Source organism: Lepidochelys olivacea, assembly GCF_965140295.1.
Source record: "Lepidochelys olivacea isolate rLepOli2 genome assembly, chromosome: 4".
Classification (NCBI taxonomy): Eukaryota; Metazoa; Chordata; order Testudines; family Cheloniidae; genus Lepidochelys; species Lepidochelys olivacea.
The window spans coordinates 120,087,561-120,108,232 of record NC_140414.1 but is presented as its reverse complement, the minus strand read 5'-3'; the positions used below and the strand labels follow the sequence as shown (position 1 = coordinate 120,108,232).

The window sequence follows — 20,672 nt, the reverse complement described above, 5'->3', positions numbered from 1 at the left end:
GCTAAATTCTGCAGAGCTGCAGCTGCAAACAGGGATGTGAATCTACTGACATAGCTTCAGTGGAACCTTTTACGACTGTTCATTAACTTCAGCTCTACTATCGTCAGAATTATATTAGGAACATAAAGGAGACTAAAAAAAATGGGAGATGACTCATGCCATTTGATTTCTGTTGTGTCACTTCCCACTGCTTTGCTTTTTGTACCTCAAACAGGCTGGCAATCAAACAGACTATTGAGGCCACAGTACAGAAATGAATGGCAAGAGTTCAAAGTTGAAAATGCAGTTATCCTTCTCTGTGCTAGAAGGAATTACATGAGTAATTCACTGTGGCTATAACAGAAAACTTCTTAAGAGTTTTTATTCTGGTTTGATTTGGCATCTGTGTTTTCTTTCTTTCTGGTTTGCTTTACATGCTTATTGTAAGTTTATGGTGTGGTTTACTACATACAATTAAAAAAAATCTATACAGTTTAAAACAGACCAAATCACTCACTTTATGGGCATGCCTCATAGTGTAGTTGAATGCAGTTCTCACACAGGCTTCCTTTCCATTTTACAGACAGACATTCACTTCATCCAAAGACACAGCTTAACTTTCTGTTCTTCCACAGGATACGTAATCAAACATTGTGTAAAAGAAAAAGCCAGTGTGTTGAGTGAAGGGGAATTTATGTTTTTCTTTTATTTTTCTGTGGGATTTACACATCTTTATCCCTTCTATATTTTGGAGAGCTATCCAGCAAGTGTTTGGTTTCTTCTGAAAAAAGAATATAGCTGTTTGCCCATATCCCTATTGGATTATCATCATAAGAACACAAACTGGACCCTAAAAAGCTGCTTGTTTAGATGAGATCTGAGTGCAGGAAGCCTGCAAATTGATCAGCACAGCCTAAATTAGCAGATGTTACAGAAGGTACTGTGCATGATTGTTGGGAATTACCAGGAAATATATTTCAGGAAACCAAAGCAGCAATATTTAAATTTGACACATGCTTCCTCATTACTATCTTTTTTCCCAATATATTTTAATCACTTTTACATTAATTTATATTTTCCAGGTTTTAAGCAAATAAATGTTTGGTGCATTTACTTCTTATAGTGCCTTCACTAATTCACTTTTCTAAACCAATTAGCTACTAATTGCTCTTACTGTAAGAGGCCTGATCTGGCTCTGTCAGATAACGGTTTTACACCAGTCCATTGACTTCGATGGAATTACTATCATTTTACACATAAACTTGGGAGGATAATTGGGCCCAGGTTCTTTTCACAGAACTGTAGGGTTGAAAGGGACATTAAGATATCAAGTCCAGTCCACATGGCAGGACCACATAAACCTAGACTATACCTGACAGGTGTTTGTCCAACTTGTTTTTAAAAGCTTCCAATGATGGGGACTCCATTACCTCCCTTGGAAGCTCCCTTCCAGAGCTTAACTACCCTTATAGCTGAAAGTTTTTCCTAATACTTAATCTGCAGAAAGGGAGATTTTGGTTAAGTCCATTACTTCTTGTCCTCCCTTCAGCAGACATGGAGAACAACTGATCCCTGTCCTTTTTTTATAACAGACCTTAAGATATTGGAAAACTTATCAGGTTGCCCCTTTGTCTTTTTTTCTATGCACACAAATGCTTATGCCAAAAAAAACTTATGTTGCTCATGTTATGTTTTTTCACACCCCTGAGCAACAAAAGTTTGGCCAACATAAGTGCTAGTGTAGACATGGCCCTAGACAGTTATTCCCCATTGTGTAGTTGTGCATTTGTTTCTTCCTTCCTCAGTGAAGTAATTTGCACTTGTCTTTATTTAATTTCATTTTGTTGAATTCAGACCAATTTTCCAAGTGTTTAAGGTCATTTTGAATTTTAAACCTCATGTGTCCAATGGGCTTACAACCCCTCCCTGCTTGGTGTCATCTGGAAATTTTATAAGCATACTCTCTACTCCGTTCTCCACGTCATTAATGAAAATATTGACTAGTACAAGACCCCACTAGATACGTCCTCCCACTTTGACAGCAAGTTGTCTGTTTATTTTTAAATAAAGAACTCTGAACGAGCAAGGAGACCAATAAGCTGACTATTATTTTTCAGTGTATGTACCTGAAAAAAACCCAGCATATTTATAATAATGACTTTTAGTGCATTTATTTGTAATAGGCAAAATTCATTATTATTATCGAACACCTAGATGGCATGCATGGTCTCTCAGGCTTGTAAATTAACCCAGCTGTGCAGTTAACACAGTAGTAAGATAACCTGTTTGTATACTGGTTTCAGAGGGGTAGTTGTGTTAGTCTGTATCAGCAAAAACAACGAGGAGTGCTTATGGCACCTTAGAGACTAACAAATTTATTTGGGCATTTGGGTTTTAGCCCACAAAAGCTTATGCCCAAATAAATTTGTTAGTCTCTAAGGTGCCACAAGGACTCCTCATTGTTTTTGTTTGTATACTGTGGACACATCAACAGGTGCAACTCAATACCACTGAATTTCAGAACTTTACTTTCATTAGTAATCACCTTGGTTTTTAACTGTACTGTTGCCTACGTGGTAGAATGGCGCTGTAACATATAAATCACGGTTTATCATTTCATTCATTGCTCTCAAGTTCTTAAGGGACACAGTGATGGAAAATGAACAAGTGAAAGGAAAGAAAGAGAAATAAAAAAATCAGGTCTGTTAACACTCATAAATCCCCAGGCTTTTCTTCAGATTAAAGGCTCATGCTAAGGGGATAAAGTTAATCTTAAATTTAAGACAAGTCACTTTTCTTTTCTCCAGCACAATATTTTTGTACCAACATATACACATTCTTCCGTTTGTGCTCCCCCCAAAATTGTTCCAATGTTGAGTGCTCTGTGCAGACATTTTCCCAAAAATCTTTTTAGGCTACATTCATTCTCAAACTATTGGATCCTCAGAATAATCAGGAACACAAGATGGTTAAAGAAAAAAAATTAAGGGCACATGTATTCTACTGTTAAACAAAGTTTAGCACAGCCAGCCATCATGTAACCTTTGTTATAGAACACACAGGTTGTCAAAATTCTAAAGGCCAGGGATATCTTAAACAATAAAAGGAGTAAATGACTTCAGAAGCAATTTATTGCTCAATCCAGCTTCCCTTTCTCTCAATCTCTGTGGCTTTAAATATTCTCCCAACCCATAATGCAGTGCAACCCATTTGATACATTAAAAATACTAACAAGAAAATGAATGTTAAACTGGAATTGGGCTCAAGCTGGATCTAGGTTTTGAAGAACAATTCAGATCTGATTCTAGGTATGAATTTTGAGTCAGGGAGCATGAAGATCTGATATTTGATTCTGAGCATATCTATGCCCTTTTCAAACTAGGGAATTTTAGCAAAAGATTCCTAACTAAGCTACTGCTGGTTCACTGGCATCAATGGGAGCTATAGCGGGTTTAGTTGTCTCAGTGCTAAAAATGCAGGAAGTCAACAGAATCATGTCTATTAGAGCTGGTCAAAAAAAAAATCCCCACCATTAAATTTTCAGCAGAAATTGGAATACCAGAACCTTGTGGCTGAAAACCAAAATCTTTTCATTTGGAAATGAAGCTGCTTTGCATCCTGGGGGCAGTTCAAGGGTATCTACCTGACATTCTGCTGTACAAGCTGGGCTCCCTGGTTGGACTACACGTCCCCAACGTACCATTGGCTTTCCCTCTTCAACAGGATCATTGTGGGGGTTCCTGGTTGTACTACATTATGTAATGTGTAATCCAGGTGTGGCCCTAGCCCATAGAGAGGAATGGGGACAAGAGGCAAACCAAACTACAACTCTCATGAGTCAAACTCTCCAAATCAAAATATTTCCGTTTTCAGGCATTTACTTTTTTTGATGAAAAAAAGCAAATTTTTCTGTGGAGAGATTTTTTTTCCATGAAAAATTTACTTCTGTTGAAAACCCAATTTTCCATCAAAAACAATATGGACAATTTGCAACCAGCCAGAAAGTTTATATTAAAATTTCTATTGGTGCTACCCCAGCACACTGAAACAGTGAAAGTACAGGTGGCAAATTTGGTTAAAATATAAAGAAAGTGTGTAATACTGCATCTGAAAACACTTTACATAGTTAAATAATACAGATATGTAGCTATTTTCTCTCTCCCTCCACTCTTACTTTACAGTTTCAAAAGTACAAGCAAGGGAAGAAAGCCATGTTTTTATATTTTATTTCAGAAATCATGGCACATTGATGAAGTGGATTGATGAAGCTGTTCTAGATTGTAGGGGTCACAATGGAAAAGGCTCTACACCAAGAGAGGACAGACTGTGTGAGACTAGTGCTAGAGAAGCAGAGCAATATTCTACTGCTGCATTACTCCTGGTGGAATTCTGCACCAAAAAATAAAAATTCTGTGCACAATATTTTAAAATTCTGCATATTTTATTTGTCAAAATAACACAATATAATCACACCAGTTTCAATTATTTTTGGTAATTTATTTCAAAATACCTGTCAGCAAGTATGTCTGTAACAGTACAGACAACAAAAAAGATTCAGGAAATGTTTTTGACAAATAGATTCCTTACTAGGTATATTAATACAGAACTGTGTAATAATTCATTTAAACTACAATATAGAACCATATTTCCTGCACCCCTCAGAAGCAGAGCAAAGGTTTGGGGGAGTCAGGGATTATGGAGAAGCTGAGGGAGAAGGAAGTAATTGCTGGGAAGGAGCCTGGGTGTAAACCTGGAGGGTTGTTGGATATGGGTAGGAAAAGTATGGAATAGGTTTTTGTGGGGGGCATGGAGAGATTGTTAGGAAGCTTCCCCCATGTAGACCCTGGCTGACCCCTAGCTTCTCCCATTCAGCCAGGCACATCTGTCCCTGTCCCCATGTGTCCCTGCACCCCCATGTGTCCCTCCACCCCACTCAGACACCCACTCCCCTCATCCCAATGTGGTTCTGCACCCCCTCCCCATGCATCCCTGAACCAGCCCCCTTCCCTCATCCCTATGTGTCCCTGCACCCCTCCCTTGTCTGTATCCCAACTCAGCCACCCCCCTTTCCCCATGTGGTCCTGCACCTCCACTCTTATTCAGCCCATGCATCAGTCTGTACTCCCCTACTAGCCCTTATGAACCCCTGTCTGTGACCCCTGCAAGCAGCCCCATGTGCCCCACGCTGTCACCCCATAGCCCCTGTCTCCTGACCTGCCCCAACAGATACTGTGAAGAAGGCACTGCAGGCTCTCTCTCTTCTCTATGGTAGCTGGGGCTGGCCAGGAATGCATCCGATGAAGTGAGCTGTATCTCACAAAAGCTTATGCTCAAATACATTTGTTAGTCTCTAAGGTGCCACAAGCACTCCTTTTCTTTTTGCGAATACAGACTAACACAGCTGTTACTCTGAAACCTGCTCTGCTCTAGTGTTTCAGCACCCTCTGGTGGGCAAAAGGTGGAACTGTGACAATCCTCCAGTAGGTTATTTTCTGCAGGAAAAATGTGCAGCACATGAATTATGTGCACATGCAGTGGTGCAGAATTCCTGCAGGAGTAGAACATGTACGCCTACCCCATCTAGTCCCATTGAATTCAATGAGTACGTGTATGTGATATTAGGTTTAGTTTATTTTGATCTGTGAAACACCATAACTATAGAGAGTTGTAAATAAACTAATATATGAAACTTAATAATCCTAATATCTTTGTGAGGGAATGGAGACATGGCAATCTGGCACAGCAGGGGATAAAGAAAACCGTTGGGTTCAGCTAGCCCCACCCTGCTATATCTGCAGCAAATGCCAGGCCTGGTGTGGGGAAAAAAGAAGGGAGCCTGGCTCAATTGGGGACTGACTGACAAAGAGGCAGGAGCTCTCTGTTTGCCTGCCTGAAGGAATGGATCAATGACCTACTAACCAGCACAGACACTTGAGGCAAGTGAGCCTTCCCCTGCCAAGGGGAGCCTTCAGATAAGTCCCAACTTTAGGGCAACTGGACTAGCAGGGCCATGCCCCAAACTAACGAGACTTGTAGGAAGTAGCCCAGAGAAACTGGTCTTGACCACCCTGCCAGGAGGGAGCCCCATGTCCGCTGTTTAGTGGTAGAACTACACAGGGCCCTGGGCTGGGACCCAGTGGAGGAGAGCTGCCTGGGTCCCCCTAACATCCCCTCTCATCTAATCTAGCCACTAGACCACCTGCCCATGGAAGGCCCGATCACAATCTTCTTTAGAGTTTCCCCATTCTTAATGCCCCTTCTGTTCCACTCTATTAAATTCTTATGAAAAGGGTGTTTGAGCACCATTCTATCCTCCATGCCATCTTCCATGCTGACCCCTATGCATGGAACAGCTTCCCTCATTCTGTGTTCTCACTCAATTCCTTCTGCTGATACAAATCCTTCCTAAAATCAACTTCTGCCATGTTTCCTATGCAATGTGACATCATAGAAATGAACAAAGAAACTGATGTCACAGAACCACTAAGATAATAGTAGGGCTTATTGAGTTGCTGTAATCTTTGCCCTTCTCCTAATTCTCTGTTTTTGTTCTAAGACCCTTAGATGTTGTGTCATATCGAACATATGCCCCTATACTGTTTCCTGATCAGGGTATATGGACCCGTCATCTACAACGAACCATATCAACAGCAGGGGATAGCATGATCTAATGGATGGGGCGTTGCAGTGGGAGTCAGTCTGGGTTCTAATCCCAGCTCTGCCTATGACCTTGGACAAAACACTTTACTTCTGTTTCTCCTCTGACCCCTTGTCTGTCCTCTAAATGCTATTGCAAATACTTTATTTATGCATGCAAATAGCCCTATTAGAGGCAATAGGACAACTCATGAATGTAAAGTTAAATGTGTGTAAATGTTTGTTGGATCAAGACCTTAGATTGCAAGCTCTTTGGGGCAAGGTTTGTGCCATTGCTTATTTTTCTAAGCTACTTAGCATGTGTTTGGGCACTCAAAAATAATGTGACAGTTAATGAATTTATAAAAGGCTATAATGCAGCATTATCCTGAGGTTCAACAGCTTTGCAGATTCTCACATTTATAAACATTTCATTCCTTGCTGGCTGAGTGACATTGTTACCTTTTGTGGGCTTCCCTCCGCCCCCCGATCACCAGCCTAATGGGCACAATCAGGCTTCTGCCAAAAAAAAAAAAAAAATCTTGCCTGCCAGATGAGCTGATGCCAGTTTATAAACTCTGGGGGACTTTTTAACCAAAAGGATAAAAGTTTGCCATCAGCCAAGATTTTGTGGTTTGATTAACAACTTCATGGCTGCCTCATGTTCTAGTTGCATTTGTCAAAGTGCACCTACAATGCTGCCCAAGTAGCAGAGCCTGAGCCAAAATCCACTGAAGTTAATAGGAAGGTTCCAGTTGGCATCAGTGGACTTTGGATCAGGGCACCAGGGTCCACTGTGAATCCAACGACATGCCAAAGGTTCAAAAATATGATCTCACAGCCATGAGAAGGGAGGACAAACAATGAGAGTCGAACATGACCCAGAAGTCACCTACTACAGGACAGGCCCAACAAAGAAAATAACAGAACACCACTAGCTGTCACCTTCAGCCCCCAACTAAAACCCCTCCAACGCATTATCAAGGATCTACAACCTATCCTGAAGGATGACCCAACACTCTCACAAATCTTGGGAGACAGGCCGGTCCTTGCCTTCAGACAGCCCCCCAACCTGAAGCGAATACTCACCAGCAACCACATATCACACAACAGAACCACTAACCCAGGAACCTATCCTTGCAACAAAGCCCATTGCCAACTGTGTCCACATATCTATTCAGGGGACACCATCACAGGGCCTAATAACATCAGCCACACTATCAGAGGCTCGTTCACCTGCACATCCACCAATGTGATATATGCCATCATGTGCCAGCAATGCCCCTCTGCCATTTACATTGGTCAAACTGGACAGTCTCTACGTAAAAGAATAAATGGACACAAATCAGATGTCAAGAATTATAACACTCATAAACCAGTCGGAGAACACTTCAATCTCTCTGGTCACTTGATTTCTGATCTCAAAGTGACTATCCTTAACAAAAAAAACTTCTAAAACAGACTCCAACGAGAGACTGCTGAATTGGAATTCATTTGCAAATTGGATACAATTAACTTAGGCTTGAATAGAGACTGGGAACAGTTGAGTCATTATAAAAAGTAACCTATTTCCTCTTGTTTATTATTCCCCCCCCCCCCGTTCCTCAGACATTCTTGTTAAACCCTGGATTTGTGCTGGAAATGGCCCACCTTGATTATCATACACATTGTAAGGAAAGTGATCACTTTAGATAAACTATTACCAGCAGGAGAGTAGGGTGGGGGGAGAGAAAACCTTTTGTAGTGATAAACACCCATTTTTTCATGGTTTGTGTGTATAAAAACATCTTCTGTATTTTCCACAGTATGCATCCAATGAAGTGAGCTGTAGCTCACGAAAGCTTATGCTCAAATAAATTGGTTAGTCTAAGGTGCCACAAGTACTCCTTTTCTTTTCGCGAATACAGACTAACACGGCTGTTACTCTGCAACATGACTGAGGAGCTGAGTTAAATCTCCTGAGTGTGTGTAACTCCCATTGACGTTACCAGGAGTTACCTGTGTACATTCACAAGGAACTGAGGAGAGAATAGATCCATAAACCTTCTAAAAGAAGATGGAAACATTTGTGGGCTTAAGTCACTTTTGCTATATTTTATTCTTGGTTTTATGATGTGTGCACTAACTCCCATATGCATATCTTCTACCCAAGCCTGTTCTTGTATCTAGGATCCAAATCTGCAAGAAGCTTTTCAGAAATAAACAGTATATTGCAGAAAGACTTAACATGACATGGGGATTCAGGCACACACTGAAGCATGTGCCCATTGACTTTAGTGAGACATAAGCATTTTCCTAAATAGGGGCTTAAACGTCTGCAAATGGCCACATATGGATTGAGGGCTACTGATACAATTGTGGTTGATACTCAAAAGTTTGCTAAAGCGGTGTAGAGCAGAGCTCCTCCTCCTTTGGCACCTGTGCTGGCAGCCACTCTGGCCCTGCAGTGGTTTGCCTCTTCCTGGAACTGGGCCTCCAGGCCACATCACTTTTAGTCCTGCCCCTTCTGGGGAAACCAGAGTACAACACACCAATGGGTGGCAGCTTCTTGCTAGATGTTGGGCCCAAAATTTAGGGCTTTTTTGGTCTGCCACTCCTTGGCTCCAGGATCTTCACCCCGCACACTAGGTGGGCTAATATGGAGAACCCAGGCCTGTCTATCTCTGGGCTCCAGCCCAGGGAAGCTGTACGAAGCAGATGAGTTCTGTTTGTTCAGACCCTCAGCTGTATCACTGTACTGCTTCCTACCGTGACCTGAAATTAGGCTTTTCTCACAACCTCTTCCCAGGCTGACTGTTCTGCAGGTCCCAAAAGAAAGAAAAACCGAAGTAGTTACGAGAAGAGAGAAAGACCATCCTACCCCAGGTCTGCCTGCCCCAAGGAGGCTCGGACATTTAGGAGTCTCTAGTGAGACTCCAGCCCATGCTGGTTCTTCTTCTGAGGTGGCTGAAAAAGCAGTCTCTAGCTAGGCTCTAGCCCCAGCCAGGCTTTCCTTCACTGCACTAGCTCAAGAGATCCATTCCCTCTCCCAGGCAGCCAGCACTTAGTCAGGCCTTTCCTCTTTTACCTCCTCTTTCCAGGTTTGACACCTTGCACAGGTGTAGTAGGGTGGAGTGGATTGGGCCCACAGGCTCTCATTAACCCCTCTCAGTCACTGTGGGGTCTGTATACCCCATTGCATCCACACCTTTATTTTTTATGAAGTTGGCCTCAAAAGGAAATGTGAATTGTTTAGAATTTTGCATCCACATACACCTTTCATTGATACTTTAATTCTATTTTCTGTGCAGCAAATCTCTTAGTCCATCAATGTTCTCAGTCATACTACTCCTCAACATTTGCATAGCAGTTTTCAACTTGAAAGTCTATTCTGTATATATGGAAGACAACAAGGTCTGGTGGACAGAGCACTGGACTGTGAGTCAGGAGATATAGGGTGTAGGCACAGTTCTGCCACTGACCTGCTGTGTGATCTGGGGCAAGTCACTTTATCTCTCTTGGCCTATTGTCTATTTAGATTGTAACCTCTTTAGGGCAGAGTTTGTCTCTCTACTAATGTGTTTGTATATTGCCTCTCAACTGGGGGCTCTAAGTGCTACTGTAATACAAATACATAATATCCCTTAATAAATTAATCTCAAAACATCCCTGTGCGGCATGTATATCTTACCAGTGTCAGTATTTGGATGAAGAAACTAAGCAGAGAGGTTAAATGACTTTCCTAAGGCCACAGAACTAGTTAGTGTTAGAGCCAGACTTCTTTAGAGGTAAAGACTTCCAGCATCCAATCCTGTGTTGAGGCCATTGCTCCACACCAACAATTCCTGAAGTCTTGCAAGCTTTCTGAGGTTTATCTAATAGGCACCATCTTCCTGGGAAGCTTGAATGGAGCCTCTAATGATTACCAAAGACAGGAACTCTACAGAAAGCAATAAAATAGAATTCATCTCAGAGGTGAGATTAGTGGGATACAGCCTCTGAACACATTTGTTGTATTTGGAATTGGCCTCCACAATATTGTTCACATTTTAAAACTGGGCTCATGGTGTTAGAGAGGAAATTGCATGTGACACTTTTTGAAAATCAGAGCATGCTAGAACATAATGAGAACTTTTCATATATTGTTGAGCCAGACAGTCCTAGTCACTGTTTTCAACATCATTTTGATGGTCAGAGTCTTGCTATCAGAAATAAACTGTATATGCCATAGCATTGTGGATTTAGATTATGTATATTTTCTATACATTTGAATTTTACTGGCTGAATTCAGCCAGAAAAACAAAAAGAGAACCCCTAGCACTATTAACTTGCTAACAGAAATTGTGCCAAGAAGGATGTGTGCTCAGATACAAAAGCAGAGGAGGGGAACCTTTGCAATGCTCAAAGGTAGTACAGTGAGATTTTCTGGGCTAATTAATTTTGATGTATGAGATTTGTACATCCAATTTAAAGGACTCAGGCACCTAACTCCTTTTGTGCATTCAGGCTTAAGTCACAGTTTGGGGACTGCTATGATGCACAAACTTCCACCAAACCCGGTAAGCACCAAAACTCACTTGGTGCTTAAGTTTTTGCAGTAAAAGTTCCCTAGGCATCATTGTTTCAGTCTCTGAGATGTGCACTGCTGCCACTTTCCAGGTGGCAATTTCCCACCTCAGCCCCAGAGTGATTTGCAAACCAGGGGAAGACAGGCATTTGGCCACCTATATTGCATGCAGGGGCCCAATCCAATAGGCACGTATGCAGAGGCCACCTACTGGATCGGGACCCACAGGTAGGTTCACACAAAACAGCTTGGTGGGAGGAGGACAAGGACAATTTCCCTCACATTTGTGAGCTCAGTGATTAGGGTACACACCTGGGATGTGAGACCCCTCCACTTCAAATCCATTTTCCCCCCTCAGGCAGAGGGACTTGAACAGGAGTCTACCAATGCCCAGGTGAATACTCTATTGGGCTATGGGATATTCTGACATGAGGTTTCCTCAGTCCTCTGTTGAAGTTGTTACAGTCTGGATAAATAATTAAAGACTCACTGGTAAGTGCTCTAACCACCAGGATACAGAGTCACTCTCATGGTTTTGCTCCCTGTTTGTCACCTCCCTGCTGCTGCAATGACTCTTTAAGAGGGGGAGAGAGAGGAAAAAAGGCATGTGGATGACTAATCCGATGGTTAGAGCACTCACCTAGGAAGTAAGGATTTGAACAGGGATCTCCCTTCTCCCACCGAGACAGAGCAAGGACTTAACCAGGGGGTGGGGGTAGGGGGTCTCAACATCCCAGCTGAATTTCCTAACTACTGGGCTAAAAATTATGAGGGAAGCTGGCTCATTCCTCAGCTTTTTGCTAAAACACCATCGGCACCAAATGCCGAGAGGGTTTGCAACAGAGAATCCCAAGAAGACCTAGGCACCCCCCTGCAGCCTGGCTGTGGGAACCAATCTCTCTGAATGATGCAAGGCTTCATGCACACCCCTGCTGTTGGTAGCTCCCTCCTAGCACGCTGATTTTTGTGAATCACAGTCTAAGGCACCTATCTCTTCCCATTCATTGAATAGGACAGGGGCGGATGTAGCCTCCCAATTCAATGGGTGCATACCCATGGTGGCATGAGACCCCTCCGCCTGGGACATGGTGGGAGATGTGGCTCTGAGCAAAGAAAGGCCCCTTCCCCACCCATGTCCCTAAAGACTAGGCTATGCAGGGACATTGCTGCTGTCGGTCTTCCCTCCCCCCATGCACCCACTTGCAGATATTGCTCTTTGGGCCTCCATAGAGGCACACGACTCAGACATCACGTAGCAACAAGGCTGAGAGTGGCGACATGACCATGAGAAGGGGCCTGGCCTATGGAGCTGCAGTCCTGCGCCCCTCCCCCACCCCATTCTCCTCCTCCCCTCTGCGGAGGTGTTTTTGCACCCTTGGTTTCATGATTTCTGTGAATGCAACTGAACCCATGAACCCCCTGCTCAAGACACTCTGGTACAGGAGATTAGGTGCCTAACTCAGGCTTTGTGAATCACTGATTTTCTAGGTGCCTACAAGCTAGACCTGGTGATAGGGTTCCCAGGTGTCTGTTTTTCGACTGGAATGCCTGGCTGAAAAGGGATCCTGGCAGCTCCGGTCAGCATCACTGAAGTTAGAAGTCCTGTCGGTGGTGCAGTGGAGCTAAGGCAGGCTCTCGCCTGATGTGGCTCTGCGCAGCTCCCAGAAGCAGTGGCATGTCCCCACTCTGGCTCCCACACTTAGGGGCAGCCAGGGGGCTCCCCACGCTGGCCCTGCCCCAAGCTCCAACTCCACAGCTCCCATTGGCCGGGAACCATGGCCAATGGGAGCTGTGGGGGCAGCAGGCACAGCCACCTGGCTGCACCTCCGCATGGAGCCAGAGGGGGGTCATGCCACTGCTTCCGGAAGCCGCTTGAGGTGAGTGCTGCCCAGAGACTGCATACCTGACCTCCTCCTCCTATGTGCCAACCCCCTGCCTCAGCCTGGAGCCCTCTCCCATATTCCAAACCCCTCAGCTCCACCCTGCAGCCTCCTCTACCACCCCAAACCCCTCATCCCTGGCCCCACTCCAGAGCCCACACCCCAGGCCAGAGCTCTCACCCCCTCCCACACCCCAAACCTGTGAGCCAGCCCAGTGAAAATGAGTGAGTGACAGAGGGAAGGGGGTGAGGTAGTGAGCAGGGGTGGTGGGCGGGGCAAACATGTTTGGTTTTGTGCGAGTAGAAAGTTTGCAACCCTACCTGGTGATGCGGACTGTCACAATGCCTAACTCCATCTGTGTAGTCAGCCTTCAACCTTCAGGTGAAAGAAAAATACATGCATCTACAACCATGCAAGTGAGGAGAGGGAAACTGAGAAGTGGATCACGAGGAAAGGAAAATACACTGAAAATTAAAACAAATAAATTTGGGTACATCAGATTTCTAGCTACCACCATCCCTTCTTCTCTCCCCCCCTCCCCCGCGACTTCAAAAGTGGCTTCAGGGTGCAATGCAATGCTAGGGCCTCCCTCTTGAATGGAGCACAGCAGGTAACCTAGAGGAGCCCCTGGGTGTGTTTTTGGAATGTGTACCAGGGTATTTTTCATGCATTCCTTTATTTAAAATACATGATGAATGGTAAAGATAACTGAAACTTCCTTTACCTACCTTCCCTTAACCGTTTGCTTCCATGCTTTTAAATGCTTAGGATTGTTGTTGTTGGATTGGTTTGTTTGTTACCATAACGGCCCCTGGCATATGTGTGTTTCAACTTTAATGACAACATAAAGGCATCTAAGTTTTCTGTCTCTTAATTCCCATGACCAAAAAGGAGCTGGCTATGCAGTGTGAGCCAGTTAGTTTAGTTGTGCTGCTGGCTGTGACCTGTTAGATAAGCATAAACGCACACACTATTAAATGTTGCCTATCATTACATTGACCTTAGCAATAAGGCACACTGCTGCTAGACTATTCATGTACATGACCACCACCAAGATAGTTGCTTGGCAACTGTAGCGCCTTCTCCACTTACACATAAGACACTAGATAGTAAAATAGCCTCCCAGTAAAACTTCAGCTCAGTAATTTCTCATACCATTAGCAGCAGAGAACAACACATCTGCAGTGTCTTAGTACGGTCTCTAAACAATTGCCTGAAGACATGGTTTATTTCAAACAGGAAAACATAATTTTTACGTTTTAACCATTGTCTGTAGTCTATTAGTTTTAAGTTTGCTGTGAATAAATGGGCAGATTCAACATTTAGGTTTCATTATTATTTGTTCAGCATCACCATAGTATTTTGCTAAGTACTGCCAAAACACCTGACATTGTCCAGGACCAGCCCTGAAGAGTTTAGTCTAAATGGGACAGACCCAGACAGGACAAACTGGGAGGCACATACGAGTGAGTAGCTGTCACATTGCTTGACTCACTTCTTGTGAGCATTTTTAGAAAAAGTGTGTCTTTAACAGAGTGACAAAGCAGATCCTGCACTGTACTTGCAGCTAGCAATGGGGCACAGACTAAAAACATGACTAATGAGTAACAGAGATGAGTGTTTTTACAGGTCATAGCAACAGACTGAGTCAAGATTCCTAGGTCCTATTCTCATCTCTGCCACCATTTTGCTGAGCAACATCAGGCAAGACCTGCATTCTCCTGAACGTAAGTATCTGTAAAATGGGCATAATGCTCACAGTTCCATCTTCACAGAAGTGAACTGTGAATCCTCTTGATCATGAGATTGAGAATTTGGTCTGAACCCTAATATTATTCTGAGGTTCTTAATCCACTCAGGCAAGACTAAAGGAGGAGGGAGAAAACATGGAATTCAAAAATAGATACAGTGAGTATACACGGTGCACAGGCCCTTGCTTGTGCTAGACTGGCTTATTTGGGGGTGGAGGAAGAAGTAGAGGGTAAAGAGTTTGCTGTATTTCAGATATACCATAAGCCTCCATTTAGCCAGTCTTTAAAACTGATCTCAACCAGGGAAAGTAAATGGTTCTGAATTCAACAGTTATGTAACTCCTACAAGTAGGACCCCATCCTGAAACTGCCTCTGCAGAGACAGACCTCTACCTCTGGTCACCCTATCTAGAAGTATGATGAATATTGGGAATCCAAATACTGATTTTGACACTGACTCCCTTTGTGGCCCTGGTCAAACACTTAGAGCCAAGGTTTTTTTTTTTTTTTTTTTTTTTTTTTTTTAAGTACTTGCATTTGCACCCACAAACCACTCGATTCACATCACAAATTGCAGTGGGGGAGGTCTAGGTTGGATATTAGGAAACACTTTCACTAGGAGCGTGGTGAAGCACTGTAATGGGTTACCTAGCGAGGTGGTGGAATCTCCATCCTTAGAGGTTGTTAAGGCCCAGCTTGACAAAGCCCTGGCTGTGATGAATTAGTTGGGGTTGGTCCTGCTTTGAGCAGGGGGTTGGAGGTCCTGAGGTCTCTTCCAACCCTAATCTTCTATGATTGTATGATTCTTTGAATAACTTTTGAATGTTTAGTCTTGTGCTGCTTTTGGATAAGATTCCCTACACAAATATAAGTATTATTTTGATTACTATTATACTGCGCTCACCTTTGCGCCACTGACTTCCTGAATGACTAATTAAAATGGGCACTCACCATAGAATATTAATTAAAATAGTTGGGTGGCATGCTAGCTAGCAATGGTATGTGTGGGTTTTGTTTTTTTTTAATATTCCAGAAGATTTCTCCACCCCAGAAACTATGTATATAATACTTTAAGTCTCAACCAGCTGAACCTCTGATGTCAGCTAATGTAGCACCAGGCACTTTATATTCTGGAGCTGTACTGGGACCTTTGTAGCCTTCATAATGGACAAAGTGCCCACAGACCCCATACACTACCTCAAATAGATTTTAACAATTCAATGATTATGCAGAAGATCTCTAGTTCATGAAGAGTGTGAAGCACAGTACAATGAGATAATGGCTCAATTATTATTGTGAATATGTCATTACTCTATTTCACAATATGCTAGCATTGCTAGAGTCTATGGTTGAGATTTTCAAAGCTGCCTGGGGATTTAGACACATATCTTCCATTACTGTTAATGTGTCTAAACCCCCTACATTGTTTTGAAAAATCTTAACCTGCATTCCTGTGGAATGGTTAACTCATGGCTGGATATGGCATAACAGTTCTTTCCTCATCTAGCATCCCCTGCCAACAGCCACTCCAGCACGGAGGTGGTCTCTCTTCTTGTGTCTCATTCAGTCCCACCCCTTCCGGGGTAGGCCCAGTGGTGAGCTGGACCTGGTTTGCCAGAACCGGTTGTTAAATTTAGAAGCCCTTTTAGAACCGGTTGTTCCGCGAGGGACAACCAGTTCTAAAAGGGCTTCTAAATTTAACCAGCCAAAAGTGGTGCCTTAGGGACCTCCATGGGTTCTCCAGCCCTGGAGCACCCAAGGGGAAAATTTGGTGGGTGCAGAGCACCCACCGGCAGCTCCCCCACCCCGCCACTGGCCCCAGCTCACCTCCGCTCTGCCTCCTCCCCTGAATGCGCCACCCCCCTCTGCTTCTCCGCCCCCCCAGGCGGAAGGTAACCCCGGGGGAGGGGCGCACATGCAGGGGAACCGCTCCCCGCCCGAGCTCACCTCCGCCACCCTCGGCCTGTGTGGGAAGCCGCGGCCTGCTTCTCAGCCCTCCCCAGCTTCCTGCCGAACAGCTGATTCATGGGAAACCGGGGGTGGGGGCAGAGAAGCACAGCAGGGCGGTGCATTCAGGGGAGGCGGCGGAGCGGAGGTGAGGAGAGCTGGGGCCAGGCGGGGAGCTGCCGGGGAGGGCTCTGCACCCATCAATTTTTCCCCGTGGGTGCTCCAGCCCCAGAGCACCCAGGGAGTCAGCGCCTAAGGCGCCACTTTTGATGTGATCAGTGGGGGGAGCAGCCACTCCCCCTGCTCCCCACTAGCTAAGCTCCCCCGCCCCTAGGAGCCGGAGGGACCTGCCAGATGCTTCCTGGGAACTGCCCCAGGTAAGCACCGCCGGGACTCCCCACCTTGTCCCCCGGCAGGGGCCTCTGGCTCTTAGGGGTGGGGTGGGCACCCACTACGGTGGCCCACGAGACCCTCCTGCCCGGTTCTGGAGGCAGTCAGGGCACAAGGGAGGGGGGTGGATGGGGCAGGGGTCCTGGGGGGGGGCATCAGGAGGCATTGGATGGGGCAAGAGTCCTAGGGAGCTGGGGTGGGCAACGACCCCCTCGTGGGGTGAGGAGGGAACCTGTTAAAATTTTGGCAGCTCATCACTGGGTAGACCTGAAGTTTAATAAACTAAATACTAACAAACATAGCTTCACCCCTACCCAGGCTCTCTCCTCCACAAACTCGTCACCCCTTCCCAGGCTCTGCCAGGTTGCCTCCCAGGGCTTCCTCCATATAGGCCCAGTAACAAATTGAATAGTCCTTCTCTCACTTGCGTCAGGGCATCATTGCACCACCTTTCCTAGTGAATGAGCAGAGGAACCCCTACCTCTTCTCTGGGTTACAGGCTAGGGACCCGTAGCAAAAAGCTAAGATCTGCTCCCTCAGATTCATTGATGCCTCCCTGGAATTCTTCCTATCATGGCCTTCCTTCAGGCCTTTTCCCCACAGACCCTCCCTGGCCATATTGTCCATCTGCCTCTCTCTAAGATGCTCTTCACTCTGTAGCAACCACTAAAGGACTGCAAAGCTCTCCCCCCCCCCTCTGTCTATAGCACTCTTCTTTTTTTGATAGCAAAGCAGACTTAACTGAATAGTGTATAGCCATCACCAACTATAATTCCTAAATACTTAGCCATTTATATTCTCTCACTCTGCCCTGTGTCCTTCAGGAAACGTAACAAGGCCTTTCTAATACTATCCCACTTCCCTGATTTTTTTACTAAATAACATAACCTAACTTTTGTTGTTTTAAGACATCTGAATTCCTCAGAAAGCTTTTCTCTTTCTTTATCAGAGCACTTACATACCCATAAAAGGTGATCAATTGTTTTTTCCACCTTACGGAACACACACAGTCCATCTGTCTATTTCTTTTTAAAATAGCTTTGTTTAAGCTTGTCACAAGGTCTACTTACTGCGAGCAGCACCTCCTGCTGACAATCTTGGAGATTAGCTCTACCAGCTTGTGCTCTCCCTCCAGTGTTGTCTTCTCCTGTCTTGTCTCACTCCACTGCCCTGCTCACTCCCAGGTCTACAGCTTCCTTTCTGCAGCTCAGCTCTCTGGCCAGGTCACTAAAGTTCTCCCCTTCCAGGTAATTCACAGTCTTTCCAGACCTGCTAGCTGGCTGGCATCTCTAACACCCTTTGCCACTCTCCAGTCGCTGGTAGGGGAACGCAGGCCTTCCCTCTATGCTGGGTTCCAGCCCAGGGACCCTAAAACAAGCAGCCACTTTCCCTGTGCAGTCCTATCCTTTGTTTCTGTTTCCCTGGGCTTCTTCCTACATCACTAGCTCCCACCTTCTCTGGGTTGGTTGGTTGGTTGGTTTGCCTGCCTGCCTGCCAGCCAGCCCTCCACTCCACTCCACAGTGGCTTCAGCCTGCTTCCCTATAGCTTTTCCCAACAACAGCCCCACTGTATACAGCCAGCTTACCTAGCTTTATACAGGCCCCTCCTGTTCCTGCACAGGTGAGCCTATTCCTCTAATTAAGGCTTTCTTCTTAGCCTCCAATCTACTAGGTTAATAGGCCCATATGGCCTCCATTAACTCCTTCCACTCCTGTCTGGGGTGGACACCCCATCACAAAGCCACAATGGCCAATTAGTATTCTAGTCAAAATCACTTCATTTTTCTTATCCAGGCCCTGTATGTCGTTATCCTCAACTCTCAGGCACAGTTCAAAAAATCTTCTTCCTTTTTTCCCATTACTCCAATTTTTTTTTTGCCATTCCTTTTCTAAATTTTTCTGTAGTAGGCATTTGAATTCCTGTTTACTCAAGGGTATTTCTATATCAATCTTTCCATTTCTTACAGCATTATTAGCTGCTTTGTCTGCCATTTCATTCCCTGTTATCCCAAAATGTGCTGGAATCCAAGCTAATGCTACATGTATCCCCACCTGTACTCACTCTGTTATTAGAAATAGAATTTCATTGATTGAATCACTTTTGCATACTAAGACAGCCTTTTTTATTGCCATAAGGTCTGAGACTGAATCTGAAAAAATGACCGCTGCTGCTGGGCGTACTTCCCAGATTCAATTTAGTGCTAACATAATTGCTACGACTACAGCTGTCATGACAGCTACAAAATCGGATATTGTTTTAGATGTACTTATTCCCAACTTTAGTACACAATATGCCATCCCTACTTTTCCTCTATTTTTTTCTTTTTGGGACCCATCTTTATATATGACACACAACCGACTCTACTTTTCATCTATATATTGGTAAACTTCGGCTTTTTTACTCTTAAGTTAATATCTAAATCCGCAACTTTCCATCCATAACTAATTTTCCCATGACTAAAAGTTTAGACATCATTTAGCTCTTCCTTGTCTTTCAGCTTCTGCATCCACACTTTAACTTGAATGGCATGTGGAGTTCTAACATCACATGTTATAAGTCTGCTATCAAATTCCCTCATATATTTGTTTGGTGCTTTCACCAGTAAAATTCCCATTAACTTTGGCTTCCTCCCTTTATATTCCTTTGGCTTCCTCCCTTTATATTCACCACCCAGCTCTTCCTCCAGCTGAGCTTCATCTTCATTTGGAGCTGGCCCACCTTACAGGCACAACCAGGTGCCTTAATTGAGCTCTCTAGCTCCAGTTAACCCTTGTAGAGCTAGCCATCCATTCCCTACAGAAATAAAGTGATTCAGTACAAGATGGCCTGAAAGATACATGATACAAGATAACACAAGGAGCCTTTATCATAGTAACATGCCAGCCTTACCATAGTAATATATCAAATAAAAATCTGAAACAATTAATGCAGGACTCATGGAACTGGAAGTGAACCACTTCCCACAATGAAAGGCAAAATCATAGGAATTCCAAGATAGCATATTGGTTAAACCAAAAAGGTAGGTGAAACCCAACTGCTGTTCTCATAAAGTAAATGAAAGCCAAGTTCAAATGGAATGTGATGAACTGTTCAAACACTCAGTTCTGTATACTATTATATTGTTCTGTATCAGAGTTAAAGACTTGCAAATAAAGATGTTAACATTATTTTGTGCCAATCATTAGAGGACATAACTTCCAGTTTTCTTGCAATGGGAGAGGCATTTACTGTGGGACCACTATAAGTGATGATAATACTGCAGAGTAACAGAAAAAAAATATTGAAATATTTGCCTCACTGTGTCTACTGGGTGGTCAATTTTTGGACAATGTCAGGTCGCACTAAGTCACTTCCTGCTTCCCTAAAACTTCCTGCTAGTAAGCAGCTTCATAACTCCTGCTTCTATTATTTAGTTTGCTAATTGAATGGCTCCGTAAATTCAACTCTGAATTAAATAGCTGATGAAGGATGGGTCATAGACTGCTTATTTAGCTTTGTAAAAAATGATATCGACAAACTGCTGATGAAGATCAAGTTGATAG

General features: G+C 44.1%; 1 protein-coding gene across 2 annotated transcripts in view; it reads right to left on the bottom strand.

Moving 5' to 3' along the window:
• Window positions 1-8,392: 8,392 nt before the first annotated feature.
• Window positions 8,393-20,672, bottom strand: part of LOC311520174 (uncharacterized protein) — a 149,624-nt gene continuing 137,344 nt past the window's right edge. Inside the window, exons 1-3 of one of the 2 annotated variants that reach the window (XR_014711507.1) lie at window positions 13,770-14,119; window positions 13,362-13,416; window positions 8,393-10,534 (exon numbers count right to left, since the gene is read on the bottom strand). The gene's annotated coding sequence lies outside the window, so the exon portion shown is untranslated. Of the gene's footprint in view, window positions 10,535-13,361; window positions 13,417-13,769; window positions 14,120-20,672 lie in introns of those variants that run through there. The other variant, XR_014711501.1, reaches the window with a different exon arrangement.